The sequence below is a fragment of the Prionailurus viverrinus genome, chromosome E1 (genome assembly GCF_022837055.1).
Source record: "Prionailurus viverrinus isolate Anna chromosome E1, UM_Priviv_1.0, whole genome shotgun sequence".
In the NCBI taxonomy this organism is placed as follows: domain Eukaryota; kingdom Metazoa; phylum Chordata; class Mammalia; order Carnivora; family Felidae; genus Prionailurus; species Prionailurus viverrinus.
The window spans coordinates 19,663,970-19,683,611 of NC_062574.1; the positions used below are offsets into that span (position 1 = coordinate 19,663,970).

General features: G+C 48.9%; 1 long non-coding RNA gene across 1 annotated transcript in view; it reads right to left on the reverse strand.

Annotated features, from left to right (window-relative positions):
* The window catches only part of LOC125152073 (uncharacterized), a 156,515-nt gene extending 151,038 nt beyond the window's left edge, over window positions 1–5,477 (reverse strand). Inside the window, exon 1 of the long non-coding RNA XR_007147039.1 lies at window positions 5,436–5,477. This is a non-coding gene — a long non-coding RNA (uncharacterized LOC125152073). The remainder of the gene's footprint in view (window positions 1–5,435) is intronic.
* Between the last annotated feature and the right edge of the window lie 14,165 nt (window positions 5,478–19,642).

A 19,642-nucleotide genomic window follows, 5' to 3' on the forward strand; every position in this document is an offset into this window, starting at 1 on the left:
CCACTGGCCTGGATACACAGAATCTCCACTGGCCTGGGGAAGGGGGCATAGTCTAGCTATTTCTCCAGGTTTGGGATATGCAAAAGCTATTTTTATCAAATTGGCTCCAGGATTTCAAGTCAAGGAAACCTTCGGTACTGGTCTGTTTCCATCAATGTAAAGATGATCCCTAGGGCCACGAAAGTGTCTGAGAGACGTAAGCAGTAATGACAACAATAACAGGAACCAACATTTATTGAGTGCGTCAATCCCAGGGTGGTTTACTTGTTTTAACTCCTTTTGTTCTCCCCACAGCCCAGAGAGGCAGGAATTGTCACCCACTCCCCCATTTTATTAAGGATGAAAGAGACTTAGTGATTTCCCTGGTACGCAGAGCCAGTAAGTAGAAAGGCCGGGATATGAACCCGTGCGGTCTTGCACGGAGTCCAGGCTGAGGAGCTTTACAAAATTTAGGTTCGAATCCTGGCTCTGCCGGTTCACATACATTGTGGCCTTAAGAAAATCACCCATCGTAAACGGTTTCCTGCTATGTTACTGTGAACGTATTGACTATTGAAGCATGGTAAAAATAAATAAGTAAATAATCACTTAATCTTTTTTTTTTTAATGTTTATTTTTGAGAGAGAGAGACACACACACAGAGTGGGGGGAGGAACAGAGAGAGACGGAGACACAGAATCCGTCAGCACAGAGCCCGACGCGGGGCTAGAACTCACGAACCGTGAGATCATGACCTGAGCCGAAGTCCGGCGCTTGACCGACGGAGCCACCCAGGCGCCCCGAAAATCATTTATCTTTGAGCCCCCGTTTCTACTAAAATGTAGGTGCTAATATCTACTTCTCCAGAGGTTGTTGAAAGTTAAATGGAATGCCCTTTGTAAATTTCTCAGCACAAGAGACTGGCGCACGGGGATGCCTTCTTAGCTGCCCTAGACTAGAGTTCTCGATCTCTTTTTGGCGATGCTCCCCCAGCCCCCAGCCCAACCATGGTTTTCATCCACGAAGTAGAGATCAGCACAGTCACGCACGGTAAGACCACATAGTAGGTGCTAGAATACTTTTGTCTTCCCTCACCCCTCTGACTACTAGGCATTTGGGTCATTTCCAGGTTCACACTGCTATAAACACTTGGCCTCACATGTTTTGCCCAGGCCTGTGCAAAAGGTGCCAGGCCTCTGGCATCTCGCCCCACCTTCTGAGTCAGACCCGTGGAGGTGCCGAAGGGGGCCTGGCTGAGAAGCGCCTCCTGGCACAGCCCTCGCCCTCGACTGGAAAAAGCAGAGAAGGCACAGCTGTCTGCCACTGCCCCGCACTAGCTGGGGCCCCGCCTGCCTGTGTCTGCGAAACATCACCCTGAACGAGAAGCTGCCTGATAAAAATGAGTCCAAGCAAAATTCATTTTTATTTTCCCACATCCACTTTTAGTCATTAGCTCAGCTTTCACACCCCACAGCCATCAGCCAGCTCAGTGGACGCCAGCCATCACCCTCCCAGAGCCACGGCCAGACCAAAAGCTTACTGCCTCCAGAGGCCCAAGTGCCCCACACCCCCTTTTTGCCTTTGAACTTAAGACTTATGAAGGACCAGAGGTTCCCAGGGCCAAGGATTCAAACGAAATTCTGAACCCTAAATGAGAAAGAACCAAACCGATTCTCTGACCCTGAAAGGAAAATCCAAAGACACTTCTTCTCCTGAACCATGAATCACATCCAAGTTTTTTGCAGTGAAAAAAAATTTTTTTTTACTCTGTATTTTATTTTTGAGAGAGAGAGAGAGAGAGAGAGAGCACATGCACGTGTGAGCAGGGGAGGGGCAGAGAGGGAGGGGGACAGAGGATCCGAAGCAGGCTCTGCGCTTACAGCAGTGAGCCTGATGTGGGGCTTGAACTCATGAACTGTGGGATCATGACCTGAGCCTGAGCCGGAGGCTTAACTGACTGAGCCACCCAAGGGCCCCTCGATGAAAAACTGTGACCCACACTGCAGGCTTTGGGGTCAGCAAAAACTGAGCCTGTTTCCCTATCTGTAGAATAAGGTTACAGGTTACTTCCCTTAGTCCCTTCAGGCTGCTATAACAAAAATGCCGTAAACTAAGTAAGTGGCTTGAAAAACCAAAATTTCTCTCTCACAGTTCTGCAAGCTGGGAAGTTCAAGATCAAGGTGCAGATCTTCCTGGCAACTTCCTACTGTGTCCTCAAAGGGTGGAAGGGGTGCGAGGGGTGAGGGAGCTCCCTAGGGTCTTTTTTTTTTTTAATTTTTTTTTAACCTTTATTTATTTTTGAGACAGAGAGAGACAAAGCATGAACAGGGAGGGGCAGAGAGAGAGGGAGACAGAATCGGAAGCAGGCTCCAGGCTCTGAGCCATCAGCCCAGAGCCCAATGCAGGGCTCGAACTCACGGACCTCGAGATTGTGACCTGAGCTGAAGTCGGATGCTTAACGGACTGAGCCACCCAGGCACCCCCCTAGGGTCTTTTTAATAAGGACACTAATCCTTTTCATGAGGGCTCTACCCTCATGACTTAATATCACCTCTCAAGGGCCCCACCTCCTAAGCCCATCACAATGGGGTTAGGATTTCCACCTATGAACGGCGGTGGGTGGGGGGGACACAAACATTCAGCCCACGACAGTTCCTTCATAGGTGTCTGCAGAGGTTAAGATGAGCAACACCTGTGCAGTCCCTGGCAGGTCCCTGACTCAGAATTAGCCGTCAGCCTTCCCCCCGAATTCCCTTTTGTGTGGGAGGCAGTGTGGGAGTGAGAGGACCATGGCTTTGCATGGAGAGAAACTCTTGCTGACTCTTCCTTCTATTGGACCTCTGTTCTCTCCCATGGAAGGTGGGATGATAACTTTCTCTGAGGGTCTCCTCGAGAATAAAGCAAGTTAGGTTCTGAGCTTCTCTGCCCCCATCAAGGAGCTTAAGTCCCAGGGGGCCGTCCCAGATGGGCTCAGTTACAAGTGGGATGAGGGTCTGGTTGGTGTGTGAGGGCTTCTCCCCTCCCCCAGTTGGAGGGTCCCCTGGGATAACACTGCACTTACCGAACCCAGCCCCCTCCCCTGCCCTGCTCACCCAGTTCTAGCCAAGGGGCTGGCAGAGAGTGCCCAGCTCTCCCCACCCCACTCAGCGTCACACTCTGCTACAGGGGTACCAACTCTGATGAGTCCCCAAACGTCTTACAGAATCTGGGGGGACGGGGCGCTGGGTGGCTCCATCAGTTAAGCGTCAGACTTTGGCTCAGGTCGTGATCTCACGGTTCGTGGGTTCGAGCCCTGCATCGCGCCGACAGCTCAGAGCCTGGAGCCTGCTTTGGATTCTGTCTCCCTCTCTGTCTGTCCCTCCCCCATGCACACACTGTCTCTCTCTGTCTCAAAAATAAATAAAATATTTAAAAAAAAAATTTTTTTTAAGAATTTGGAAAGGAATCTGCCATCCCAGTTTTCATTCAAATCAAGAGTGAGCCAGGAGCCAAATCTGAGGGACAGTAGCCACACAGCACTCAAAATTGCTGTGCCCCCCCTCCCCCCCCAAGGAGTATCATGACCACATTAAGCTGTCAGGGCTGGTTCCTGATGCTTCCTTCAGATGAATTCTCTCCCCAGAGACCTTCCACCAGTTCACCAGACACATTTGAACTCTTTGGCACAAGACGGGACCAACCAGCACAACTGGTTTCCTGCACCATCACCAGAGAAACTTCCAAATCGAGTGACCTGAAGCACATTTGGAACGCCTCAATGTTCTGTAAGCTAAACTTGAACTAGTCTCTAGATGGGTGTGACAGTTTGGAGACAGAAAAAGGAATCCTTTCAATGTTTTAAAGCAAATTTTTTCTTTTAAAAAAATCATTAAAATTATAAGACAATTAGAAACATGAGCATCTAGGGGCGCCTGGGTGGCTCAGTCGGTTAAGCATACGACTTCAGCTCAAGTCACAATCTTGCAGTTCACAGGTTCGAGCCCCACACTCTGTGCTGACAACTCAGAACCCGGAGCCTGCTCCAGATTCTGGGTCTCCCTCTCTCTCTGCCGCTCCCCTGCTCTCTCTCTCTCTCAAAAATAAATAAACATCTTTTTTAAAAGGTCATTATTGAACAAACTGAGGGTTGCCAGAGGGAGGGAGGCCGAGGGGCGAAATGGGGGGGAGGGGAGTGGGAAATACAGGCTTCCAGGTATGGAATAAGCCGTGGGAGTAAAAGGCACAGCGTAAGGAATATAGTCAATGATATTGCAATGATACACTTGTGGTGAACCGAGTATAATGTATAGATTTGTTGAATCAGTGTGTTGTACACCTGAAACTAATGTAACATTCTATGTCAAGTATACTCATTTTTTTTAATTAAATGTTTAAGAAAAATCATAAGGAGGAGATAATACATTTACAGTACTGTACTGTATCGGAAAGAATCTGCATACAAGCGGACTCATGCCGTTCAAACCTGTGTCATTCGGGGCGCCTGGGTGGCTCAGTCGGTTGAGCGGCCGACTTCGGCTCAGGTCAGGATCTCGCGGTCCGTGAGTTTGAGCCCTGCGTCGGGCTCTGTGCTGACAGCTCAGAGCCTGGAGCCTGTTTCAGATTCTGTGTCTCCCTCTCTCTGACCCTCCCCTGTTCATGCTCTGTCTCTCTCTGTCTCAAAAATAAATAAACGTTAAAAAAAATTTTTTTTTAATTCAAATCAGAAAATTGACCACATAGTAAGCCTGAAATTACATCTTTTTAAATCTGAAAAAGTAGCAATAGAACAGAAAACATTTTCTGTCACAGTAATAAGAATAATAGCAATTAAAATTGACATTAACAACAGAAAACAAAATTTCATCCAGAAATCTTTCAACTTTTTTTTTTTTTTTAAATAATTCTCGGATAAAAAATGAAACAGGAATTTTACCTCCAGTCAAGAGAGCGAAACAGAGACAGGATTTACTTTCCCCCTAAAACAACCAAAACACGAGCGTTCCAAGATACTGGACGTCAGTAACAAAGGACAATGTTCCCCGAGGAGCCGTGTCCAGGCCAGAGGGCCAGAGGGGGACTGGGCAGGGCCAGGCAGCCTCCCTGAGTTGAAGAGACCACAGTAGCTAGACTTCACAGGACAGAGTGCCAGAGAGAGCTGTACAAGGAAAAACCTCCAAAGATGTCAAATATCTCTTGACTCCACCTGCCCCTCTCATCCTCGTTGGCCCTACATGAGCTCAGACCATTCTCGTGAAGATTCCTGCAACGCTCCTTCCTGCAAACTCATCACACTGTGCGAACACAACTGATAGGCAAACCCTTCGGTAGCCGCTCACGGCCATCAGGGCGCACAGCTCCTCCATACTTCACCCAATGAAGCTTCTTGGGATGTGGCTCCTGCCCGTCCTTTCCTCTTCTCCCTTATCCGCCTCCCACACCACACTTCACCCTCCAGCCAGTCCCCTGAATGTACTCACTCTTGCCCCTGGCCTTGGCACACCCGGTTTCCTCTACTTACATTTCCACCCCTCCTCCCCTTTGTCTGACTAATTCTTCTGGCTATCTCCTTACGGCTACTTCCTCTGGGAAACTTCCCCTGGCCCCACAAGACTACCCCTCCTGGGGGCTCCCCTAGTTCCTGCCAATGCATTAAAAATGTGTGTCTGAAGAGACTGTCTTTTTTCCATCGGATACTCTTTCTTGCTTTGCCGAAGATGAGTTCGCCATACGTTTGTGGGTCCCTTTCTGGGGTCTCTATGCTATTCCATTGGTCTATGTGTCTGTTTTTGTGCCAGTACCAGACTGTCTTGATGATTACAGCTTTGTAGTACAGGCTATAAAGTCCAGGATGGTGATGCCTCCAGCTTTGGTTTTCTTTTCCTTTTTTTTTTTTTAATTTTTTTTAACATTTATTTATTATCGAGAGACAGAAAGACACAGATCGTGAGCAGTGAGGGGCAGAAAGAGAGGGAGACACAGAATCCGAAGCAGGCTCCAGGCTCTGAGCTGTCAGCACAGAGCCCGACATGGGGCTCGAACGCACAAACCGCGAGATCATGCCATGAGCCGAAGTTGGACGCCCAACCGACTGAGCCACCCAGGCACCCCTGGTTTTCTTTTGCAACATTACTTTGGCTATTGGGGGTCTTTGGTGGCTCCATACAAATTTTAGGATTGTTTCTTCTAGTTCTGAGAAGAATGCTGGTGCTATTTTGATTGGGACTGCGTTGAATATGTAGATCGCTTTGGGTAGTATCGACATTTTAACAATATTTGTTCTTCCTATCCAGGAGCATGGAATCATTTTCCATTTTTTTGTGTCTTCTTCAATTTCTTTCATAAGCTTTCTATAGTTTTCAATGTATAGATTTTTCACCTCTTTGGTTAGATTTATTCCTAGGTATTTTATGGTTTGGGGTGCAATTGTAAATGGGATCAATTCCTTGGCATCTTTTTCTGTTGCTTCATTATCGGTGTATAGAAATGCAACTGATTTCTGTACGTTGATTCTATATCCTGCGACTTTGCTGAATTCACGTACCAGTTCTAGCAGTTTTTCGGTGGAGTCTTTTGGGTTTTCCATGTAGAGTGTCATGTCGTGGGGGTGAGAAAAATGGGAGACGGGCATGGAGGAGGGCATTTGTTGGGATGAGCACTGGGTGTTGTATGTAAGTAATGAATCACAGGAATCTGCTCCTGAAGTCATGACTACACTGTATATACTATATGATAGCTAATGTGACAAATTATTTTTTTTTTTTAATGTGTGTCTGTCCATCTTCCCCAGGGAGTTTCCTGAGAGAAAGACTTGACTTTATTCCCTGCTGGGCTCCCAGCACCTAGCACGTAGTAGGCGCTCAATAAATCCTTCTCCAATTATCAACCACCTTGATAAATGGACAACAGTCACACAGCTATCTTACAGCAGTCAGCACATGATCTGTCTCCCTCCAAAGCCCCCATTCTTTCATTTTTTTAAGTTTTTATTTATTTATTTTGAGAGAGAGAGAGAGAGAGAGAGAACATGCCTGCATGAGGGAGGAGCAAAGAGACAGAGAGAGAGAATCCCAAGCAAACTCTGAGATCATGACCCAAGTGGGGATCAAGATTCAGATGCCTAGAGGTGCCTGGGTGGCTCAGTCGGTTAGGCGTCCGACTTCAGCTCAGATCGTGATCTCACAGTTTGTGAGTTCGAGCCCTGCGTCGGGCTCTGTGCTGACAGCTCAGAGCCTGGAACCTCTTCGGATTCTGTGTCTCCCGCTCTCTGACCCTCCCCCACTCACACTCTGTCTCTCTCTCAAGAATAAGTAAACACTAAAAATAATAATAATAAGCGTTTAAAGAGTCAGATGCCTAACCAAATGAGCCACCCAGGCGCCCCCATTCTTCCATTTCTCTGGAACACTTGAGAAGGACTCGAGAGAAGTTAATGGACTGACAGCCTTTGGAAGGTTACCTTCAGTCTATGTTAACTTTTTTTTTTTTTTCAACTTTCTTTAAGAAGAATTTTAAGGCGGCCTCCTCCTTCATTCCCATAAAACATGGTTTCTAACCTTGGCTATACTCTGGAATCTTCTGGGGAGTTCTAAAAAATACCAATGCCTGGGTCTTACCCCCAGATGTTCTTTTCTTTTTTTTTTTTTTTCAATGTTTTTATTTATTTTGGGGACAGAGAGAGACAGAGCACGAACGGGGGAGGGGCAGAGAGAGAGGGAGACACAGAATCGGAAACAGGCTCCAGGCTCTGAGCCATCAGCCCAGAGCCCGACGCGTTACCCCCAGATGTTCTAATTTGATGGTCTGGAATATAGCCTGGGCTCCCTCAAGTGATTCTATCAGCTGGCAAGGCTGATGACTACCCTAAGGGTTATGTTCCCTTTTCAGCATGGCTTCTATTTATTCTTCAAAACCCAGGGCAAATGTCAGCTCACAGGGCCCAGCACGTAGAAAGTGCTCAACAGAAATTCACTGAATTAACAAATTCATGGAGGAGTGAATTTCTAAATTGGACATTCTCTCCGAGATAGAAAAATCCCAGGCAGGGCCGCCCAGGTGGCTTAGTTGGTTGAGTGAATGACTCTTGATTTTGGCTCAGGTCATGATCCCAGGATCATGAGCCCATGTAGGGCTCTGTGTTCAGTATGGAGCCTGCTTGAGATTCTCTCTCTCTCTCTCTCTCTCTCTCTCTCTCTCTGCCCCTCCCGATTTGTGTGTGTGTGCGCGTGCACACCGAGTGCTTTTGCACACGCGTGCTCTCTCTCACGCGCTCTCAACAAAAAAGAAAAAAGGGAAAATCCCAGGCAGAGACAGCATTAGCATGCAGGAAGCGACAGAATAATTGTCCCCCTAAACCAACTGGAAGGAGGTGGCACTCAGAAGAAGAACAAGACGCGAGGTAATTGCTCCCCCAGAAATGATGGCAACAAAGCCAAAGAGATGCACGATCATTAAAGTTTTCTGTTGAGCTGATGGACCAGTTACGAAAAATCCCGAATAAATAATAAAATGATGGCCTGGAGAGAGCCTCTGGCAAGGAGGGCTCCTGCAGCCGTTTGTAAAAGTAGAAGCACAGGTTTACTGGATCTGGCAGGTAGAGGAAATCCTGACTCTCAGAGCTGAGGCTGTGAGAAAGGCTGTCCTTCCACGTGTCACTGGAGGTGTGTGCCTGCTTTGGCACTGCTCACTCCCCTGCCCGCGGGCGGTCACGTTGCAGGGGCCTCACCCCCGGCCACCCACTAGAAACAACTATGAAGCTTTAAGTATCCAGGCCCAGCCTCTCCACCCCCTTACCCTGTATGGGTTCCGACTTCACTGATCTTGGGTGGGGGCCTGGTCACGGGGAGTTTAAAAGCCCCACCGCCACCCCGCTGGGCGACTCCAATGCACAGCTAGAAGTGAGAAACGCTGATGTACCGGAAACTGATGAGAAACTGATGATGTGACCGGAAGGGCTCTGAACCCCACCCACCCCACCCCCACCACCTTCCCCGCACTGGGCTAGCATACCTGCCAGGTGGCAGAAGGGCCATAGTTGGAGGTCCTCACAGCAGTTCTCAGCCCAAAGTAATTACCAGAACCATCTGGGGTGCCTTTAAGGAAAACAAAGAGTGGGGTCCCGTCCCAGAGCATTTTAACGCTCCCAGGTGATTCTAAGGAGCAGCCAGGACTGAGACCCACTGGGTGAAAGCGAGGCTTCCTCCAACTTGTGCAAGAGTGAGATGCATGGGGGCGGGGCAGGGGGTGATGGGGGGGGGGGTTTGTGAAACATACCAGATCCTGCCCCAAGGAGTCCACAACTGGTCTGGGCTGGCTCCAGGATGACGCCCTTTTAACAAGCACCTATTTTTAACAAATAACGCCCTGCTGGTTGCAGGCTTTAAACTTGCTGGATCACAAGGATTTCCTAGGACACGTGAAACGGATTCCAGATCCCATTCTAGATGCAATGAACGTGAATCGCTAGGAGAGGAACCCAAGAATCGTGTATAACAAGCAAGCCAGCTGATTCTGGGATCAGGCGTATATGGAAAAACTAAACCCTGAGAAGCCACCTAAAATTAAAGAAGAGATAAATGAGTCGTTATGGTTTCCCACTGTCAAAGGGATCTGAGTTCAGTCAGTCAGCCAATAAACCTTTTCTACACATCTGCTCTACAACAAAGATTGCTAAGATCGAGATATAAGCCTCCACCGTTTTTCCATCTACGGGGGCAGATCCTTCTCACCCAGAAGACCATCTCCAGTTTCTCCCCCAAGACCCCAAGCCTCCCACTACTCTCTTTATCCTTCAAGACCTGCTCTGAGTTGGGACGCCTGGGTGGCTTAGTCAGTTAGTCATCGGACTCTGGATTTCAGCTCACGTCATGATTTTGTGGTTCCTGGGTTCAAGCCCTGAATCACACTCTGGACTGACACTGTGAAACCTGCTTGGGATTCTCTGTCTCCCTCTCCCCAGCTCGCCCTATGTCTCTCTCTCAGAATAAATAAATAAACTTTAAAAAGGCAGGCAAGCGCCCGGATGGCTCTGTCAGTTGAGCATCTGACTTCAGTTCAGGTCATCTTGCTTGGGAGTTCGAGCCCCGCATCGGGCTTGCTGCTGTCAGTGTGGAGCCCGCTTCAGATCCTCTGTTCCCCCTGTCTGTCTGCTCTTCCCCTACTCACTCTCTATCTCTCTCAAAATAAATGCACTTAAAAAAAAAAAAAAAAAGACCTGCTCTGAGTGAATCCTGCTGACCTGCTGACCTCTGCCCTTTGTTCCCTCCCCACCATCCCCGGAACACACATCTACTGGCCCATTTACAATAATGCTAGCAATTATTGTCAGCACCAACTGTCTGAGCTCTGCTGGAGGACTAGGTCTGTGGCTGGTTTATCTCTGCGACCCCCAGAAGCTTGTACCTGGTAGGCATGCAATGGGGGTTATAGTTTATCTGGGCACAAAATCATGTACAGATATACAGGGCAAGAGGTGCTCTGATAGAGGTAAATATTTACAATGAAAATGTGGGTATCAGGACCAAACACTGTGCTTAGCCCTAAAAGGAGACACAGAAAGGAATAAAATGCAACCCTATCCCAAGAGCCCCCCAGTCTAAGAGGAGAGGTGGAGAGTAACCACCATGATATGTTACCTGCATTACCTACTATAGAGGTAAGCAGAGACAAGGTGTCCCCAAAAGGGACACATCATTTCTGGTTATTATCAGGGATTCCTTCAAGGAGAAACAGTATTTGAGCTCAGGCTGAAAGGGAGGACTTGTATATTTGAATGAGCAGACATAGGACAGCAAAGCATCCCGGGAAGAGGGAACAGTGTGAGCAAAGGTATGGAAGCAGCAACAGGAAGCCCCGTTTAGGAAGGTCTAGAGGTGAAAGAGAGCATGACCCAGAGCCTAAGAGCCGAGTGACGGGTGTTGGAGAGCCATGGACAGGAGTCTGGAGAGACCTCAGGCCTCCCTCATCTTCATGGTTCCCCAGAGTGGCCGCCAGAAGAGGCTAACTTCCCTTTATCTGTTGTTTCTACATTTTCTAGATTTATACTTCTTCATGAATTCAATTTCCTCAATTCACACATTGCCACTACTTGCAACATTTCCCCTGGGCCTCAGAAATGCATCACATGAAAGCTGAGTTGTCTGTGTTCAACAGCAGCTTGGCAGAGTTTTGTAGGCAAAGTCAGGAGGTGCCTAAATAGAGGCTCGTTGGGGAGGCTGGACCCTGCATTGGTGTGTTCATGGCAGGAGCTCAAAATAGATCACAGGCTTCTTTTCCTGGGCCTCTCTCCCAAGGGTTGTATCCTGAACACTCAGTGAGCACCGGGTGACCTGGGTGGCCTCGGTGAACTCTAGCAGAGGTGGAGTATGGTGGGTGACTCTGGGCCCAGGGGAGCCTGGGGAGAAGGAACCAGAAGTCTGTTCTTAGACTCCCTAAGCCAAGGGAGAAAGGGGCAAGGGCAGTGACCAGCCCTGGAGCGGGGGTCAGAGGTCGGAGAGTAGCTAAAGATCACAGCAGCGTGAAAGGACAAAGGTGTAAAGGACAGAGGTTGGGGTCATCGTTAAGTGAGGATAAGACCCAAGCCGGGCATCCACCAGCACATTCCTGCATCAGGGGCTAGAGACTGAGATTCCCCTCAAGGGCAGGGGCCGAGTCTAATCCTCACTCTACACCCTACGTATGTCGTTACCGCTTGTGAAAACACGGGACAGCTGCCTAGTGACCGGGTGGCGGGGCCCGTGCCCTCTTTAGATCAGGGCCATCCACCAGAGACACGATGCAAGCCTCCTCTGTGATCTTAAATTTTCTAGCAGCCCCGTTAAAAAGTGAAAAGAAGCGAGATTGATTTTATAGCTATATATACCCCAATCTATCCAAAACACGGTATCTCAGTATGCAACCTATATCAAAGTTAGTAGGAAATTTTTGCTTTTTTTGTTCAACTAAGTCTTTAAGTGTGTACATAAGGCACATCTCAATTCAGAGAAGCCACATTTCAAGGGCTCAACAGGCACGTGGGCCATATACTGGACAGGGCAGCTTCGGGTATCTGATTTGCAGATGGGAAGGAGATGTGTCCTCGTCTCATCCACAGCCAGAGTGGAAGTAATTTTCAGGGCAGCTGGAATGGCGTCCCCTTCTGTCTTCAGGGCCCCTCCATGTCCCTCCTGAAGATACACACTTGAAAAGATACCCTCCCAGGCAGAGAATGGGTACAGATATGGCATGCTCCCCTCCAGACCCCCAAACCAGTCCTCAGGCCCCATCTGCGGGGGAGTATGCGGCAGGCCCTCAGACTTGCACGGTAGGAGGAAAGGAAAGACCGGGGCGCCTGGGAGGCTCCGTCGGTTAAGTGTCCGACTTCGGCTCAGGTCATGATCTTGCAGTTCGTGAGTTCGAGGCCCGTATCAGGCTCTGTGCTGACAGCTCAGAGCCTGGAGCCTGCTTTGGATTCTGTCTCCTTCTCTCTCTCCCCCTCCCCCACTAGCGCTCTAAAATAAACATTTAAAAAAACTTTCAAAAGTAATAATAAAACATTTTTTAAAAAGGAAAGGCTTCCTGCAAAGACTGCCAAAGGGGATGTATTAGTCAGCTCTGGCTGTGATAACGCAGCACCACAGACTGGGCGGCCTAAACAACAGAAATTTGTTTTCTCGCTTTTCTGGAGGCTAGAAGCCCAAGATAAGGCGATGGCAGGACTGGTTGCTTCTGTGGCTTCTCTCCTTGGCTGGTGGGTGGCTGTCCTCTCCCTGTACCTATCATTCTCCCTGTAGCCTCCTCTCTGTGCATGTCTGTGTCCCAATCTCCTCTTTTTTTTTTTTTTTTTAATTTTTTTTTTCAACGTTTATTTATTTTTGGGACAGAGAGAGACAGAGCATGAACGGGGGAGGGGCAGAGAGAGAGGGAGACACAGAATCCAAAACAGGCTCCAGGCTCTGAGCCATCAGCCCTGAGCCTGACGCGGGGCTCGAACTCACGGACCGCGAGATGGTGACCTGGCTGAAGTCAGACGCTTAACCGACTGCGCCACCCAGGCGCCCCAACCAATCTCCTCTTTTTATAAGGACCCCAGTCATATGGGATTAGGCACACCTTACTTACTTCATTTTAACTTAATCACCTCTTTAAAGACCCTACCTATCTCCAAAACACAGTCACGTTGTGAGGTACTGGGAGTTGGGGCTTCAACATAGGAATCTGGGGTGACACAATTCAACCCATAACAGAGAGGAAACAGAGGACACTCTGAGATTAAATGCCGACCCCCAAATCCCAAGATGCTTGAGACCTTGTTGGGAAAGGCAGACGCTGGCAGAGTAGGAGGGAGCCTACACTTTCAAAGCTTCCAAAAAGTTTGTCTGGACAATATAGCCTTTTATTTTAGGACAAATCCACTCCGTGTGTCTCGTGGTTATGAGGACGTAAAGCAAATTCTCCTGTAGATACGGAGAGAGTTGGGACAGCCATGGCTCGTGGCTCCCAGGAGCCAAATGAGTCTGTGAGATGCTGGAAAAGCAGAGGAGTACCCTGCACGCTGCATGTCCGTCAGGGAAATGCTTCTTCCCCTGGGCATGGATCTGGACTGCCCTGTGCCAGAAAAACATTTCTTATGCTTGGGAAGATGTACAGCCTTATACAGGTGACACTCACAGGGGGTGAGAAACTGAGGCAGGCCTGATCTCCCCCTAGAGCTGGAGAAGAGATGATAAAAAAGGACCCAGGCTGCAGGTGCCTGGGTGGCTCAGTCGGTTAAGCATCTGACTCTTGACGTTGACTCGGGTCATGATCTCGAAGTTCGTGGGTTCGAGCCCCAAGTCGGGCTCTGCGCTGACAGTGTGGAGCCTGCTCAGGATTCTCTCTTTCTCTCTCTCTCTCTCTCTCTCTCTCTCTCTCTCTGCCCCTTCTCTGCTTCTTCTCTCTCTCTCTCTTTCTCCCTCAAAATAAATAATAAACTTAAAAAAAAAAAAAAGGACCTGGGCAGGACTGTTAATATTCCGCTCATGATGACACTTAAGACTGAGGCTGACTGACTGGGTTGTGAGGTACAGTCATGTTGTGCTCTCAATGCAGAAACGCTCTTCTCCTAAAAGGAGTAGACATCCCCACCGTCAGTCATGCTGGGAAGAGGTCATTCCACAAGATAAAGATAGGGCTGCAGGCATTCGCCTAAAAGGGAAAGAAATTCATCCCCATAAATCCACAGGAGTAGAGGATAGACCAACTGAGCAGAAGATTGCCAGGCTCTGTGACATGTCCACCGACCCATGTCCTGTCTAGGATGGCTGGGGTGGCAAGTGACAAGCAGGACAGAACAGTTGAGCCCAGAGGCACCCCCACACACGGAGAGTCCCAAAAAATAGAGAGGAGGAGACAGGGAACACAAAGCTTAAGTGACCATAATACGGATGGTAAATGACAATCTAGTTCAGTAGCTACCGGCTGAGGCTTGGACGTGTTTGCTCACTCCCACTGGGCTGCAAGTTCCTGAAGGCCGAACCTCTTACTCATGCGTGTTCCCTCAGAATGACCCCGGCACGGAGAAGGGCCTCAATAATCATGCAATGCAGGACAGCGGAAGGCAAGTGCCATCCTTCAGAGAGGCACCAGGGTGCCAGGTCGTCCGTCACAGGTCAGACAGGAGTCCTAGGGCTTCTTGGGTGGTGGTTATCTCCGGACTTCCTGACAGAAAGAGGTGGCCCGCCCCCCACCCTCCACGATGCCTCCGACAGAATTTGCCTCCCAGAGAAATAGTGTTGAAAAGCCAGCAGAAAAAATTAGCAGAAAAGAAAGGGGAACGGTCCATGGTGAGCTTGGGTCCAGGCAAACATTTTGCGATGAAGAAGAAAACTAATCAAGAGCAAACCTCAGGACACAGCCGAACCACCAGGGCCTTCCTTTCCTGGCAGTGACTAGTTGCTGAAATGATTTCTCTCCCTGGGACCCTAAGCATAAGGAAGAGCTATTGCAACCCAGAGCCCTCCCTGCCTGGCCTGAAGTCAGGGAGGGACAAGGAAGGAGCTGGGGGCCGACCAGCTCGCCAGAACGGAGCCCAAGAGCAAGGTGGCTTTGCCAGCAGCATCCAAAAGCAAAAAGAATTCAGGCAACCTTGGTCCCACCATGCTCTACGCTCAGTTCTAGTGCCCGGCTGGTTAAACAAAAGAAAAAGAAAAAAAAAATTCATTCAAAAGTAGACTTGAGATGAAGAGTCCAGAAGTAACATCCAAACTCGTGGCCCAATGAGGAAACCGTCGCCAGTGCCGCCCGACTGCAATCACGGCTACAGCCAGTGCTGTTTTCACTTCTCCCTCAGGAACTTGACCTTGCGACCTCTGGAAACCACCACCGCCATCAGAACCACCCCCACAAAAAGCTAGACCCCTCTGTTGCCATGCAGCTCAGCAAACATGGCGGCTTCACCCACAGCCTCTTTCTTCCTGTGGCTCCTGACTGAATCAAGGTCTGCACGGGTGCATTCTGGTCGGTGGAGCCTGGTCATAGGCCTGTCCCAGTCCCAAGGCAGGCAGGAACGTGAGTTCCGACTTCCTCACTGGGAAGACAGAAGAGGCCCCTCCCCAGATACAGAAAGGCAATTCAAAAGGACACTGTGCAGGGGCGCCTGGGTGGCTCAGACGGTTGAGCTTCTGACTTCGGCTCAGGTCATGATCTCGCGGTCTGTGAGTTCGAGCCCCGGGTCGGGCTCTGTGCTGACAGCTCAGAGCCTAGAGCCTGCTTCGGATTCTGTGTCTCTCTCTCTGCCCCTCTCCTGCTCACTCTCTCTCTCTCTCTCAAATATAAATAAACATTAAAATAAACAAATAAATAAAAGACACTGCACATTGCAAGATGAAAACAGTTGTGGATGGATGGTGGTGACGGCCATACAACAACGTGAAGCATAATTAACGCCACTGAGCTGTGCAGTTACAAATGGTTAAGATGGTAAAGTTGATGTGATGTGCATTTTACCCCAATTTAAAAAAACTTTTCATTTACCCCAAGAAAAGTTGAGAATTTTTTTTACAAAACCTTACTAAAGACATCAGGCAGCTGTGAATGTGACAAATGGCCACCGCCAACGTCATAAATGTTTGGTGAGGAAGTAAATAAAGGAATTAGGTGGGGGTGCTGGACTCCCGGACCCACGGGGGTGGTAACCGGTCACTGTTGAACACTTCGCATTTTCCTGGGCATTTTGAGTGTACTTTGTACTTCCTGCTACCACAGCTCACGCTACACAGGAGGACTGTTGTTTACGTGATTATAACTAATTTGTGTTAAGTGTCTACAGTGTGCCTGGTGCTTACACACCTTATCTCAATTACTCCTCATAATAACCCAGGAGGCGGGAGTTGGTGACTGTATTGCTCAGCGGGAGTCATTTATTGTAGTGGAGAGGAGGATATCGGGATAAGTCAACAGAGATAGGAAGTGAAGTCAACAAATTCAGGGTAAAGATCCAGAGAAGCTGTAGAGAAACAGAGGAAATAAGAAGAGAGAAATGTCTGTGTGTTTATGCATTTGTGACCATGAACGTGGGCAGCCTGGAAGAGTCTGGAACACAGGGGAAATGTAACCAAATAGGGTCGGGCGAGCGAAGACTAAAACGGCATATACCCCACATCCAGGATCCTTGGCAACAGGTCCCTCCCACTGTATGGTATGACACATTTATGATGAGGAAAATCACGTGCTAATCAAGTAAAGAGTTGTTCCCGATGGAGCCACATAGAGTCCAGCTGGCCCCGCCTTAGGGAGTCTTCTGGGGAGGAGTTGAGATATAAGCCAAGGTGGTAGGAGACATCACCTGATTAATAAAGGATTAACTTGAACCTGATCACTCAAGGGAATGGGTGGGGTCGGCCCGTACCTGCTGTTTCGGCCGCTGACTGTGTGACTAGTCAAGTGTGTGCCGTTCATCCAAATGGTTTCACATGTTCTCCTCCCTGGCCTCTGCCTGCAAGAAGCCCTCAGCTGAAAAATGGTAGAAGTTCTCCCCTACTTTGGGATCAGGCAGCCGTCACAGACGGCTGTCTACGCTATTCTCTCGGCCCCTACTTCTGCCTGGCCGGACTCTGCCCAAAACAGGGTTAGGGAGTGGAACAGAGAATTCTTAGGGTTATAATTCAAATTGAAAATTGACGAGGATAGATTCTATGCCGCAAATGACCCGGCTAGCAAGAGGTGGCCCGGGGATTTGAACCCAGTTTGTTGTCAAAGCCTAGCCCCTTTATCACCAAGAGCAGACGCACAACCCTGTTCAGACAGTAACTCCCTGTGGGACCCTAACAAGTGAGCTGAGTTCCCTGAGTCTATTTCCCCACCAATAAAAAGGTAACAAAAAGAGCTACCAAACAGAGCTGTTGAGAGGACTGGAAATGATACATGCCAAGTCTCTGCTCGGCACTGGTCTCCCAACCAAGGAGGATCAATGAACAAAAAGTACTATTCCCATTTTCAGATGGAAAATGGCGTCATAGGCGTTAAGGAACATGGCCGGGGTTATATGTCCCTTTGCTATCAAAACAGATCTTGATCCTGGAGTTTTTACCCCCAAATTCCATGCATCTGGCTCATTTGAGTGCTAGATGGGAGTGTGGGGAGGACTAAATCTAAGGGCCCTACGTAAAAAATTCAGTTTTATTTCACTGAGGAGAAGACTGCATCTACTCCGTGTAAAGGACTATGGTGGGCACTGAAGAATGGGCCACAGTGAGAAAGAGGGAGCCAGCTCTGTCCTCTAGGGCAGCGATGGGGCCAGTGAAATAGACCTGGTGTAAAGTTTGTGACAAGAACACCTTTCCTTTATCCTTCCATCAGGGAAATCGGTTTAGCTTAGCCAGTGATTCTCAGCCTTGGCTGTTCCCTTTGTTTGAAGTTTATTTATTTCTTTTGAGAGAGAGTGAGAGAGAGAGACTGAGTGAGTGCGACCAGGGGAAGGTCAGAGAGAGGGAGGGAGAGAATCCCAAGCAGGCTCCCTGCTCAGTGCGGCGCCTGACGTGGGGCTCAATCTCACGGCCTTGAGATGATGACGTGAGCCAAAATCAAGAGTCAAATGCTTAACTAACTGAGCTGCCCAGGCACCCCTTGGCTGCCCATTGTTATCACCTGGGAAATTTTGGAAAAACTGCCACCTGGTCCCGCCCCTAGAGGTTCTGCGGGAAGTGGTCAGGTGGACAACGGGGAGCCAGGCTGAGAACCCCCAAGCTAGGCAAAGATGAAGTTCTAGGGCCAGCTCGGGGGGAGGTGGAGGGCGGAGCATGAGTGGGCAATTTTGCCACAGGGAAGTAAATGACCAACGAGGAGATTGCCCAGGGCTGCGCTCTCTATGGCTCTAGATGCAAGACCTGGGCACTCATGACAGGACCAGGACAGAGCCCCTGCTTCCCCACAGGCAGCTGCAGACACCACAGGCGGGACCTCAAACATGCAGTCAGGATGGAAATCCTTCCATCAGCCTGAGACACCGCCTTTATGGCAAGAGCTGCCCTCGGGGCTACGAGGAAAGGAAGGTACACTACAGCTATGGACTGGCTTTCCTGACCGTGGGAGGCGAGATGCATGGCCTCCTGGAAACATTCTGTTGCATTTCCAAACACGAAGGCAGATAAATAAAATGCGTTATTATTTTATTAGCAGCTCTTAACTTCTCCTGCAGTGGTGTGAGTTACAGCAGGTACAGCTGGTTTCATATATTTGTTTTATGTGTTTAGCGCTTAATTCACTCTAGCTTGCCTTTCGAGACACGCCGCCGTAACACATCTTGACTATGTTATGTTCTTCCACGTTAATCAGATTCTGCTGATCACTCACAACCGGTACTTCTAGAGAGCAGCCGTCTCGTTTCCAATAATTCCCCTCTGTTTTCAGTGTCATCTGTCCGTCTTTCTGATCGTGGAGTTGGGTTTCCATATTGAATTCTCTCTTGTCTCCAGGCTTACATTCGTTTTTCTTCTGTGGCTTCTCACAGTTCTTACGTGCTATTCTACTATTTTACACTTTGTAAAATATTAAGACAGGGGCGGCTGGGTGGCTCAGTCCATTAAGCACCCGACTGTTGATCTCAGCTCAGGGTCATGAGTTCAAGCCCTGTGTCTGGATCCAGGCTGGGTGTGGAGCCTACTTGAAATATACATATATCAAGATAGGTTATTTGATTCAGGAAAATACTCAGAAAACACAATTCTTATAAATACTTTTATGTTCTGTATTAAGTCCAAGATTGGTGGTATGTTGAACACTACTCGACAGAGAAGTCTTAAGCTTAGCTTTTCAAGGACTAAATAAAAGCTGAGAGGCATGCACAGAGCTTCTCAACGGTCACCACCTGCATTGATCTGGGTCCTCTGGGAAGTAGATGCAGGAGTTAGGAGTGATAGGCTGTGGGAGAGCAGTAACTAAGAAAGATAAACGGAGAGGAGGTGGGACTGGGCAGGAAAAGCCTTCAGAGCGTCACGCAGACCCGATCCTGTGAAAGGAAAGAGAGGAGGGAGAGAAATACGGCAAGGAGGATCTCAGGCCACTGTGCACATCATGCAAAGTCTTGGCAATCTGGTGGCTACTGAAGCCATGTTGCCCATTGGAGGAATCTCTTATCAGGAAATAGCGGGTGCTGGTGTCCCCATCCTGCTATCGTTGGCCTGGGAGCTGCCTGGGAAGAGCAGGAAGCTGGCTCAATGCTGCTGCTGGAGGC